Raw genomic sequence first — 12,364 nt, 5'->3', positions numbered from 1 at the left:
ATGGAGCGAGCACTGTACAATATAACAGAGTTGGTTACCGATTTGTACTTCCCAAGCGCTTAGTACGGTGCTCTGCACACAGTTGAGCACTTAATAAATAAGATTGAATGAAAGAATGGAAGTCGGTAGTCATGTTCCCTGCCCAAAACAAGCGTACAGTCTAGAGGGTGAGACGGACATTAATATAAATAAATTATTGAGATATATATATATATTGCAGATATGTTCATATATCACAGATTTGAAACCCCCAGCTTGCTTGTTGTGGGTAGGGAATGTCACTGTTTATTGTTGTACTTTCCCAAGCGCTTAGTACAGTACTCTGCACACAGTAAGCACTCACTAGAAGCAGCGTGGCTCAGTGGAAAGAGCCTGGGCTTTGGAGTCAGAGGTCATGGGTTCAAATCCCGCCTCCGGCAATTGTCAGCTGAGTGACTTTGGGCAGGTCACTTCACTTCTCTGGGCCTCAGTTACCTCATCTGTCAAATGGGAATTAAGACTGTGAGCTCCTGGTGGGACAACCTGATCACCTTGTAACCTCCCCAGCGCTTAGAACAGTGCTTTGCACATAGTAAGTGCTTAATAAATGCCATTATTATTATTATCTTGTATCTACCCTAGTGCTTCGCATACAGCAAGCCTGTAATGAATTCCATCATTATTATTATTACAAGTACCCATCGTGGTTCACGTGCCTGGGAGTGGAGGAGACAGAAAAGGTTCGCGGTACAAACATTTCAGCCCAGCACACTTTCTGCAAGTTCTGCCGGTAGTGCCTGACCAATTGGCATTTGTCACACTTGAGCAGCCACCTGGGCCACCTCCTCTGTAATCACGGACGTCAGGAGCCTGGCTTCTGCCAGGCCCCCTCAGAGAGTCGCCGGGGGCACAAAGCGGTTGTGGGAAGATGCTCCACCCGCGGAGGGGTGAGGATCTCTCTGGCCTGAGTTCACCTGACCCTCCTGCTCACCCAAAACGATTTCTCCCATTCACCATGAAGACAGTCCCCGTCCTGCTGCTCGTCTCCCTTGCCTTGGCCCGGGTCCTTCCTGTGAAAGGGGGAGAAGGGTTTTTGGTAAGAGCTTGATATGTCCCAGGCTGAATGCCCTGACCATTTCAGAAGGTGAAAGTCACTAGAATGGATTTGTCCCGTGGGAGAGGGGCCGGAGCTCTAAACACGCCGACCCCTCTCCCATGTAGCATCGCTTCACCCAGCCGCTAAGGTATGCAGAGGCCAGGGTAGGCTCTGAGGGTGCTGTCTGTACACTGTCCCCCTCCAAGACAGAGTCTCCTTAAGCCATCCTGATGCCTTACACCCACTCTGACCCTTGAAGATGGAGCCTGTGACCCAGGCTGGGAGTGGGGAGGGCCGCTGAGAGGGGGTGTGTAAGCCAGGTGTCTGTGCAGGAGAATGGAGATGAATGTGTCCTTAGTTCCGACTGCAAGAGCACCTGCTGTAAACTGGACGAGGCCCAGGGTGTGACAAAGTGCAGTTCGGTGGCTCTCCATTGTGTTCCTCTGGTGAGTCTCTTCTTCCCGGTGACTCCTGCCATCCCCCCCACCCCATCCCTGCTCCCATTTTCACCTGACTCCTTACCATCACCTTCTCACTCCCACACCCATCACCTCCTGACCCCTCTCATCACCTCCCCTCATCCCCCAACTGCCCCCAGCCTACCCGAAGCCAATGGCAGCTGCAACCCCAGAAGGGACTTAATGGGGGTGAGTTATTGGACGAGTCATTTGACCTCCAGAGGTCAGTTCCATGACAGACTGGCGATCTTCACATGGACAAGGGGGCGAGGGGGCTGGGAGGCCACCACCTCCGGTTGTCTCATCCCCGTCAACCGACTGGGTGCCTACCCTCCCTCTCCCTTCCCTCATAGATGGGGTAACTAGTTAGTGCCTACCCATCTCCTGGGATCCAAGTTGCCCGGTCCACTCGGGAGGGGAGGAGGGTGGAGGGAGTGGGGGTTGGCCTCAGCGGGAGCAGAAGGGCGGATGGATCAATCGACCGGAGTCTTACAGGAGAAAGGGGCCAAGTGCAGACACAGCTTGGAGTGCAGGAGTCAGTGCTGCGCCCAAAACTTCGCGAAACCTGGGTCCTCCTGTGTCCAGTTGAAGATTCCGTCTAAGCAGTGTATCCTCTGGGTAGGTCTCCCCTCCTCCTCCACTCTGTTCTCCTCCTAAACCTGTGCTAACGTCAACTGCCACGGCAAAGAGAAGCAGCGGCGGCCTAGTGGAAAGAGCATAGGGCTGGGAGTCAAGAGGACAGTGGTTCTCTTCCCGGTTCTGCCACTTGCCCACTGTGTGATTTTGGGAAAGTGACTTCTCTTTGCCTCAGTTTTCTCAAAGGGTTTCAATCCCAGTTCTTCCTCCCTCTTATTCTGTGAGCCCCACGTGGGACAGAGATTGCCTCAACAGATCAGCTTTTGTTTGCCCAAATGCCTAGTATCTTACTTGATGTTTAGTAAGCACTTAACAAAGACCCCCAAGTAGTATTACTTGAGAAGCAGCATGGTGTAGTGGATAGAACATGGCGCTGGGAGTCAGAAGGTCATGAGTTCTAATTCCGGCTCCACCACTTGTCTGCTGTGTGACTTTGGGCAAGTCACTTCACTTCTCTGGGCCTCAGTTACCTCATCTGTAAAATGGGGATTGAGACTGTGAGCCCCATGTGGGACAGGGAATGTGTCCGACCCAATTTGCTTGTATCCACCCCGGCGCTTAGTACAGTGCCTGGCACATAGTAAGTGCTTAACAAATACCATAATTATCATTATTTTTATTATTCGAAGATGACTCAGAAGGCCTGGCTGAGCCCCCGTGAGCCAACGGGGCAAAGCCCCCTCCCTGCAGCCCCAGAGCCGAGACCCAGTCTGCATTCAGCACAACCTGGGGGCCGGGGAGAGAGGGCCCTAGCCCTAATATTCTCCTTTGGTGTCGTGATCGGCTGAACTTTCAGATTTGGGGTGGGGAGGGAGTTGGGGCAACTTAGCTTAGGAGCAGAATGGTCTCTGAGTCCCGCATCCTTGCAGGAGAGAGGACACCCATGTGAATTTGATATTGACTGCAAATCCTCCTGCTGTGTGCCATCCAAAAACCGGGAGATCAATGTGTGCACTTTGAAGGAAAAGTGCTCTCTGGTGGGTCTCATCCTTCTCTCACCCATAGCCCTCACCATCGAGCCCCTCTCACAGTCATGGCCACTTTCCAGATGTACAGGAGAAATTTCCAGATGTAAAGAAGGAAAAGTTAAAGGAGAGGAGGCCCCTGGAGAGGCTACTGAGTCTCCCCTTAGGGTCCTGGCCTGCAAGAGGAATAGGGGACAGCTTTAAGAGCCAGGAGGAGGGGCGTCTAAGGCCTAAGGTCCCCTCTCCCACCTCTACGGAGACCAAATCCCCTTTGGTTTTGGGTGGGAGGGAGGCTGTTGGGAGCCCAGGGAGGGAACAGAGACGGGCTTCTCCTTCTTGGCACCAGAAGAGAGGAGCAGAAGCCAGGCAAACAGAAGGGGTCAGGGGTCAGAACTGAGCCCAGTCAGTCAATTATACTTATTGAGCACTTACAGTGTGCAGAGCACTGAACTAAGCACTTGGGAAAGTACGCTGTAACAATAAAAAGACACATTCCCTGCCCACAACGAGCTTACGGTCCAGAGCGGGAGGCAGACTTTAATAGAAATCATTAGCTTTCAGATATGGACATAAATGCTGTGGGGCTGGGAGGGGGGATGAATAAGGGGAGGAAGTCAGGGTGACGCAGAAGGGAGTGGGAGAAGAGGAAAGGAGGGTTTAATCAGGGAAGGCTTCTTGGAGAAGATGTGCCTTCAGTAAGGCTTTGAAGCGGGAGAGAGTCATTGTCTGCCGGGCCGGACCTCTTGGGGCATCAATGCCCAGCACTGGAGGCAGAGCCCTGACTGCCACAGTGACACAGCCCCTGGGGCCTCCCGCAAGGAATTTATTCAAAATCGATCAACTGAAATCAAGTCACCTAAATACCTCTCGAACTGATCAAACTGTCCATTGTCAGAAGCAGTTGTTGCGACGCTAGCCCTTCATTGCACAACCAGCTGATGCGGCCAGACTCTCCGCTGGCCGGAGGGGCTCGGGTCCCCCCACTGACCGCGTTGATTGGCAGGATGGTCAGGGGGACAGTTTCTTCAGGTGACTCCCTGAAAGAGAGGGGAGGACAGGAAGTGAGCCGAGATGGGGAAACCCGCATGTTGGCTTTCCCGACTTGGCCCCGATTTGATAAGGACATGCTCTTCATTAGGGACTAGAGGCAGATCGACACTGCCAGCTTCTTCTGGGGTTGCTGGGTCCCAGAGATGATGCCCCTTCATCCCCCTGGAACTCCTACTGTGGGGCAAGGTGGTGGGGGGCACCTGAGACATTCGCTTTCCTGGAGAAGCCTGCCGATGGCTCCCTCCTAGAGAAAGGGGGGTGGGAGGACCCGATCTATCGCACCCCATCTTCGGGGGGGGGGGGGGTCGTCTCCACCCTTCCTCCCCTTTCCCCTTCATCTCCTACTCCTTGAACCACCCTCCCCATTTTGTTGTCTGTCTCCCCCTGCTAATAATAATAATGATGGCATTTATGAAGCGCTTACTATATGCAAAGCACTGTTCTAAGTGCCGGGGAGGTTACAAGGCGATCAGATTGTCCCACATGGGGCTCACAGTCTTCATCCCCATTTTACAGATGAGGGAACTGAGACCCAGAGAAGTTAGGTGACTTGCCCAAAGTCACACAGCTGACAGGTGGCAGAGCCGGGATTTGAACCCATGACCTCTGACTCCAAAGTCCATGCTCTTTCCACTGAGTACGCTGCTTCACACTGCTTCTCCCCCTTTTAGACTGTCTCCCCCTTTTAGACTGTTTCCCCCTTTTAGACTGTGAGCCCACTGTTGGGTAGGGACTGTCTCTATATGTTGCCAACTTGTACTTCCCAAGCACTTAGTGCAGTGCTCTGCACACAGTAAGCACTCAATAAATATGATTGATTGATTGATTGATTGATTGATTCTAGACTGTGAGCCCTTTGTTGGGTAAGGACCGTCTCTATATGTTGCCGACTTGTACTTCCCAAGCGCTTAGTACAGTGTTCTGCACACAGTAAGCGCTCAATAAATACGATTGAATGAATGAATGAATCTGCATCTCATTAGGCTTGAGGAGACAGAAGATCCAGAGGGCAGGGGATCCAGAAGATCAGGAGTCCTAAACCAGCCTGGACCCGGGTCTCCCCTCTGCAACCACCGTTAGGCTAAGGAGATGGATCACGCCATAGAAAGCGCGAAGATATGAAGCCCCCATGCTAATCTGGAGAATTATCGGCAATGTCTGACCCATGAAATGTTTGTGCTGATTAGGAAATAATAATGATGACATTTATTAAACACTTACTATGTTCAAAGCACTGTTCTAAGCGCTGGGGAGGTTACAAGGTGATCAGGTTGTCCCACGGGGGGCTCACAGTCTTAATCCCCATTTTGCAGATGAGGTAACTGAGGCCCAGAGAAGTGAAGTGACTTGCCCAAAGTCACACAGCTGACAACTGGCGGAGCCGAGATTTGAACCCATGACCTCTGACTCCAAAGCCCGTGCTCTTTCCATTGAGCCACGCTGTATATGGAACAGATGAAATGCTTCACAATAAGAATAGATAAGCAAACCCATCAAACAGCAAAAGCTCCCAATAGACTGTAAACTCCTTGTGGGCAGGGAATGTGTCTACCAATTCTGTGCTCTCCCAAGTGCTTAGTATTGTGCTCTGCACACAGTAAGTTCTCAATAAAAAGAAGTGTAGCCTAGTGGGTAGACCATATGCCTACGATTCAGAAGGACCTGGGTTCCAAACCCAGCTCCGCCACTTGTCTGCTGTGTGACCTCGGCCAAGTCACTTAACTTCTCAAGGCCTCAGTTACCTCATCAGTAAAATGGGGACTCATTCATTCAATCGTATTTATTGAGCGCTTACTGAATGCAGAGCACTCTACTAAGCATTTAAGATTGTGAGCCCTAAGTGGGACAGGGACCGTGGCCAACTTGATTGGACAGTATCTTCCCCAGTGCTTAGTACAGTACCTGGCACATAGCAAATACCATAAAAAATAAATAAATTTGATTGATTGATCGATAGGCCCTTAGCTAATGTGCAAGACATGCAATGTGTAAAGATTGATAATTGGGGTTTATTTCACCTCTCTGGAAACAAAGACTGAGTTTATACCTCACGGTGGTCAGGAGCCCCCTAAGGATCATCCTAATAAATCCTGTACTAAATAAATCCTGTAATAAATCAATAAATATGATTGAATGAATGAATGTACTCTGCAAACCCTAAAAGGACTAGTTGTGTGTTTCAATTGCTTTCTCTTTCCTTCCTTCCTTCCATTATTCCTCGGGGAAAGAACCCTGACCAGAGCAAGAGTCAGTCAGATTGAACCCCTTGGGCCCATGTGGTCCAGGCTTAGGGGGGGAGGTATTCCATTCATTCATTCAATCGTATTTATTGAGCGCTTACTGTGTGCAGAGCACTGGACTAAGCGCTTGGGAAGCACAAGTTGGCAACACAGGTATCAAATCTGCAACCCTCTAACTGGTCAGTTAGACTCCTTTCTAACTGGGGGAGGGAAGGGGAAAGGGCAAGGAGCAGGGGCAGAGGGGCCGAACTCATTAAGCAACTCCAACAGGGATTATGTGGTTCTGTGGTTGTTGTTGTCTTATGCTGTTGAGTCACGTTGGACCCTCACGACGTCAAGGACTCATCTCTCCCAGTATGCCCCACCTCCACCTGCGATCATTCTGGTAGTGCATCCATTGAGTTTTCCTGGTAAAAATCCAGAAATGGTTAACATTGCCTCCTTCCACGCAGTAAACTTGAGTCTCCAAGTCACAACTCTCTTCTGTGCCGCTGCTGCCCGGCGCAGGTGCGTTTTGACTTGTAGCAAAATTGCCTTCCACTCGCTAGCTAGGAATGAAATGGAATGGATATTCATTCATTCAATCGTATTTATTGAGCGCTTACTGTGTGCGGAGCACTGTACTAAGCGCTTGGGAAGTACAAGTTGGCAACATATAGAGACGGTCCCTACCCAACAGTGGGCTCACAGTCTAGAAGGGGGAGACAGAGAACGAAACAAAATATATTAACAAATAAAATAAATAGAATAAATATGTACAAATAAAATAAATAAATAGAGTAATAAATACATATAAATATATATTGTATATGTGTATTATGTATGTATTATATTTTAATACATCCTGGGAGGGACACATATTCTTAGGAAATAAGCAGTAGTTGGGCCCCTCTACGGTCCCTGAGCTGGAAACGCCGGTTTGATTCCAGAATGCAGAATGGAGAGGGGACATACAGCACAGACTTGGGAGTCAGAAAGTCCTGGGTTCTCATCCCGGCTGCACCATTTGTCTTCTCTGTGATCTTGAGCGAGTCACTTCACTTCCCTGGGTCTCACTTGCCACGTTTGTAAAATCAATCAATCAATCGTATTTATTGAGCGCTTACTGTGTGCAGAGCACTGTAGTAAGTGCTTGGGAAGTACAAGCTGGCAACATCTAGAGATGGTCCCTACCCAACAGTGGGCTCACAGTCTAGAAGGGGGAGACAGAGAACAAAACAAAACATATCAACGAATAAAATAAATAGTATAAATATGTACAAATAAAATAGAGTAATAAATACGTACAAACATATATACATATGGGAATATATATATATATATATATATATATATATTCCCATATATAAAATGGGAATTAAGACTGTGAGCCCCTTGTGGGACAGGGACTGTGTCCAACCTGATGAGCTTGTATCCACCCCAGCGCTTAGTACAGTGCCTGGTATGTAGTAAATGCTTAGCAAATATCGTGAAAAAAAAATGTGGATCCAATCACCAGCTCTTGACAAGCAGCAAGGCACTGGAGCCATCGGGGGAGGCCGGACACAACAGGCTGCTTCATTCATTCAGTCATTCAATCGCATTTATTGAGCACTTACAGTGTACGGAGCACTGTACTAAGCGCTGGAAAAGTACAATTTGGCAACAATCAATCAATCAATCGTATTTATTGAGCACTTACTGTGTGCAGAGCACTGTACTAAGCACTGGAAAAGTACAATTTGGCAACAGATAGAGACAATCCCTACCCAACGATGGGCTCACGGTCTAGAAGGGGGAGATAGACAACAAAACAAAACAAGCAGACAGGCATCAATACAACAAAACAGAACAAGTAGACAGGCATCAATACCATCCAAATAGATAAATAGAATTATAGAATAGAATTATAGCTATAGACACCTATATAGTCTCCCATTTGCCGAGCAGGCAGCAAGCAGAAAGGATATATACCCTTCCCGACAGCACCTGTATATATGTATTTATTACTCTATTTATTTATTTATTTTACTTGTACATATCTATTCTATTTATTTTATTTTGTTAATATGTTTGGTTTTGTTCTCTGTCTGCCCCTTCTAGACTATGAGCCCACTGTTGGGTAGGGACTCTCTCTATATGTTGCCAACTTGGACTTCCCAAGCGCTTAGTCCAGTGCTCTGCACATGTAAGCGCTCAATAAATACGATTGATCTTCTAGACTGTGAGCCCACTGTTGGGTAGGGACTGTCTCTATATGTTGCCAACGTGGACTTCCCAAGTGCTTAGTACAGTGCTCTGCACACAGTAAGCATTCAATAAATACGATTGATTGATTGATCATTAATAAAATAGAGTAATAACTATGTACAAATATAAAGAAGTGCTGTGCCTCGGCCGAATCCCGGTTCGAATCCCGTGGATCAGACCATATTAAGAAAGCTCTAGGGAAGGTGCATGGTCTAATATAGAGCACAGCCCTGGGAGTCAGAAGGACCTGAGTTCTACTACCAGCTTTGCCAATTGCTTGCTGTATGACCTTGGGCAAGTCACTTAGTTTTCTGTGCCTCTGTTCTCCTGTTCTCCCTCCTATTTAGACGGTGACTCCAATACGGAACGGAGACGATGTCCAACCCGCTGAACGTGTATCTATCCCCACTGCTTAGCGAAGCAGCGTGGCTTAGTGGAAAGATCTTGGGCTTGGGAGTCAGAGGTCATGGGTTCTAATCCTGGCTTGGCCACTTGTCAGCTGTGTGACTTTGGGCAACTCACTTCACTTCTCTGGGCCTCAGTTACCTCATCTAGAAAATGGGGATTAAGACTGGGAGCCCCATGTGGGACAACCTGATTAGCTTGTATCTACCCCAGTGCTTAGGACAGTGCTCAGGACATAGTAAGTGCTTAACAAATACCATCATTGGTAGTAGTAGTGGTAGTATACAGTTCCTGGCACATAGTAATCGCTTAACAAATACCATTATTATTATTAATGGTAGTAGTAGTATACAGTCCCTGGCACATAGTAATCACTTAACAAATGCCATCATTATTATTAGTAGTAGTGGTAGTATACAGTACCTGGCACAAAGTAATCGTTTAGCAAATACCATCATTATTACTAGTAGTAGTGGTAGTATACAGTCCCTGGCACATAGTAATCACTTAACAAATACCATTATTAGTAGTAGTAGTAGTAGTATACAGTCCCTGGCACATAGTAATCGCTTAGCAAATACCATCATTATTATTAGTAGTAGTGGTAGTATACAGTTCCTGGCACATAGTAATTGCTTAACAAATGCCATCATTATTAGTTGTAGTAGTGGTAGTATACAGTCCCTGACACACAGTAATCGGTTAACAAATATCATCATTATTAGTAGTAGTAGTGGTAGTATACAGTCCCTGGCACATAGTAATCGCTTAACAAATATCATCATTATTATTAGTAGTAGTGGTAGTATACAGTCCCTGGCACATAGTAATCGCTTAACAAATACCATCATTATTATTATTATTAGTAGTAGTAGTATACAGTCCCTGGCACATAGTAATCGCTTAACAAATACCATCATTATTAGTAGTAGTAGTAGTAGTATACAGTCCCTGGCACATAGTAATCGCTTAACGAATACCATCATTATTAATAGTAGTAGTGGTAGTAGTAGTATACAGTCCCTGGCACATAGTAATCGCTTAACAAATATCATAAAAAACAAAAAAAATTCCCTCCGGAAACTAGGTGTCTGATCTGGCATGTCCGGCATTTTCCTCTCTGCTTCTTGTCCATTTGCCACCCATCTCCAAGGGAAGGGCTGCCCCAGACTGCAGGGGGGCAGGGGCTAGTGATGGATTACCGAATCAAGTTGGTTAACTTCAATCTAGGCCCCTTCCTCTTTTGGGCAGAGCTGATGCTGGGAGAGGAACAGACTGTAAGCCCTTTGAAGGCAGGAACTCCGCCTTTTACTTGTATTAAGTGTTCCCAGATACCTTTTTCACCGACCTGCTCCTAACAGGTGTTGAGTCAATGTTGTCGATGAGGATGATACTCCCAGAGGAGCAGGTCGGGAATAGGAGAGTTTCTCTTCCAGTTACTGACCCATTCCTTTGCTCCTCTTTAGGTGAAAATCTTCCACTGTGCCAGCCACACTTGCAAACTCTATTTTGTCTCCAACTGCAACCACTTACTCCTTATGACTTACTCACTAACAACTATTCTGCCCTCCTGAAGCTAGGGACACCGAAGGTTTTCTCCTGGCTAAACCAGTGGCCTCTTTTCCGCTCTCTTCACCACCACTGGCAACCCTGATTAAGTTCCTACTGTGGGCAGAGCACTGTATTATACTAGGCATTGGAGACCATAGCCCACTGTTGGGTAGGGACTGTCTCTATATGTTGCCAACTTGTACTTCCCAAGCTCTTAGTACAGTGCTCTGCACACAGTAAGCACTCAATAAATACGATTGATAATGATGATATAATAGAAATAAAAGATGCAGTGCATACTCTAGGGAAGCCACAGTTTAATGGATCTCCTCCTTTTGGATTTCTCTGCTGATTTTGAATTTGCCCTCCAAAACACCAGAATATATACCCTATGAGTTCCTTGAAGCCAGGGACCATGTCTACATCTCCCCTATGAATTTCTTTCTCAGTGCTTAGTACAGCGCTTTGCACACAGGTGCTAAATAAATGCTATTACTGCTACGTGCATTCGTAACATGCCAGGCTCACGCATAACATTCACTATCACAATCACTCATCCTATCCCTTCTGGATTACTGCATCAGCCTCCTTGTTGACCTCCCAGACTCCTGTCTCTTCCCACTCCAGTCCACGAAAACGTTTCTACATTCAGGACATGTCACTCTGCTCCTCAAAAACCTCCTGGTTGCCAATTCCACATCAAACAAAAACTCCTCACCATTGGCTTTAAAGTACTCCACCACCTTGCATCCAACTACCTCACCTCACTACTCTCCTTCTATAGCCCACTTCACTCCTTTAGTGCTAACCTTCTCACTGTGTCTCGCTCATGCCTGTCTCGCATCCTGCCTCTGGCCTGGAATGCCCTCCATCCTCAAATCCAACAGACAATTACTCTCCCCGGCTTCACAGCCTTATTAAAGGCCCACCTCTTCCAAGAGGCCTTCCCAGACTAAGCCCCCGGCCCTTCCTCTTCTCCCACTCCCTTCTGCATTGCCCTGACTTTGTCCCTTTGCTCCCCTTGCTCCCTCTCTCAGCCCCATGGCACTTCTGTACATTTCTAAAATTTATTTATTTGTATTCATTCATTCATTCATATTTATTCATTCAATCATATTTATTGAGCGCTTACTGTGTGCAGGGCACTGTACCAAGCGCTTGGGAAGTACAAGTAGGAAACATATAGAGACGGTCCCTACCCAACAACAGGCTCACAGTCTAGAAGGGGGAGACAGACAACAAAACCAAACATATTAACAAATAAAATAAATAGAATAGTAAATATGTACGTCAAATAAATAGAGTAATAAATCTGTACAAACATATATACAGCTGCTGTGGGGAGGGGAAGGTGGTAGGGTGGGGGGGATGGGGAGGGGGAGAGGAAGGAGGGGGCTCAGTCTGGGAAGGCCTCCTGGGGGAGGTGAGCTCTTGTATTGATATCTGTCTCCCCCATCTCGACTGTAAGCTCATCGTGGGTAGGGGATATGTCTGTTTATTGTTGTATTGTACTCTCCCAAGTGTTTAGTACAGTGCTCAGCACACAATAAGTGCTCAATAAATATGATTGAATGAATGAATACCCATTTATGCTAAACTCTATGTGCAGAGCTTAGTACAGTGTTCTGCACACAGTAAGCACTCAGTAAATACCACTGACTGATTGATACCCAAACAGCAGACACCACATACACTCATTCATTCATTCTTTCAATCGTATTTATGGAACGCTTACTGTGTGCAGAGCACTGTACT

The sequence above is a fragment of the Tachyglossus aculeatus genome, chromosome 7 (assembly GCF_015852505.1).
Source record: "Tachyglossus aculeatus isolate mTacAcu1 chromosome 7, mTacAcu1.pri, whole genome shotgun sequence".
Lineage (NCBI taxonomy): Eukaryota > Metazoa > Chordata > Mammalia > Monotremata > Tachyglossidae > Tachyglossus > Tachyglossus aculeatus.
This window is presented reverse-complemented; position numbering follows the sequence as displayed.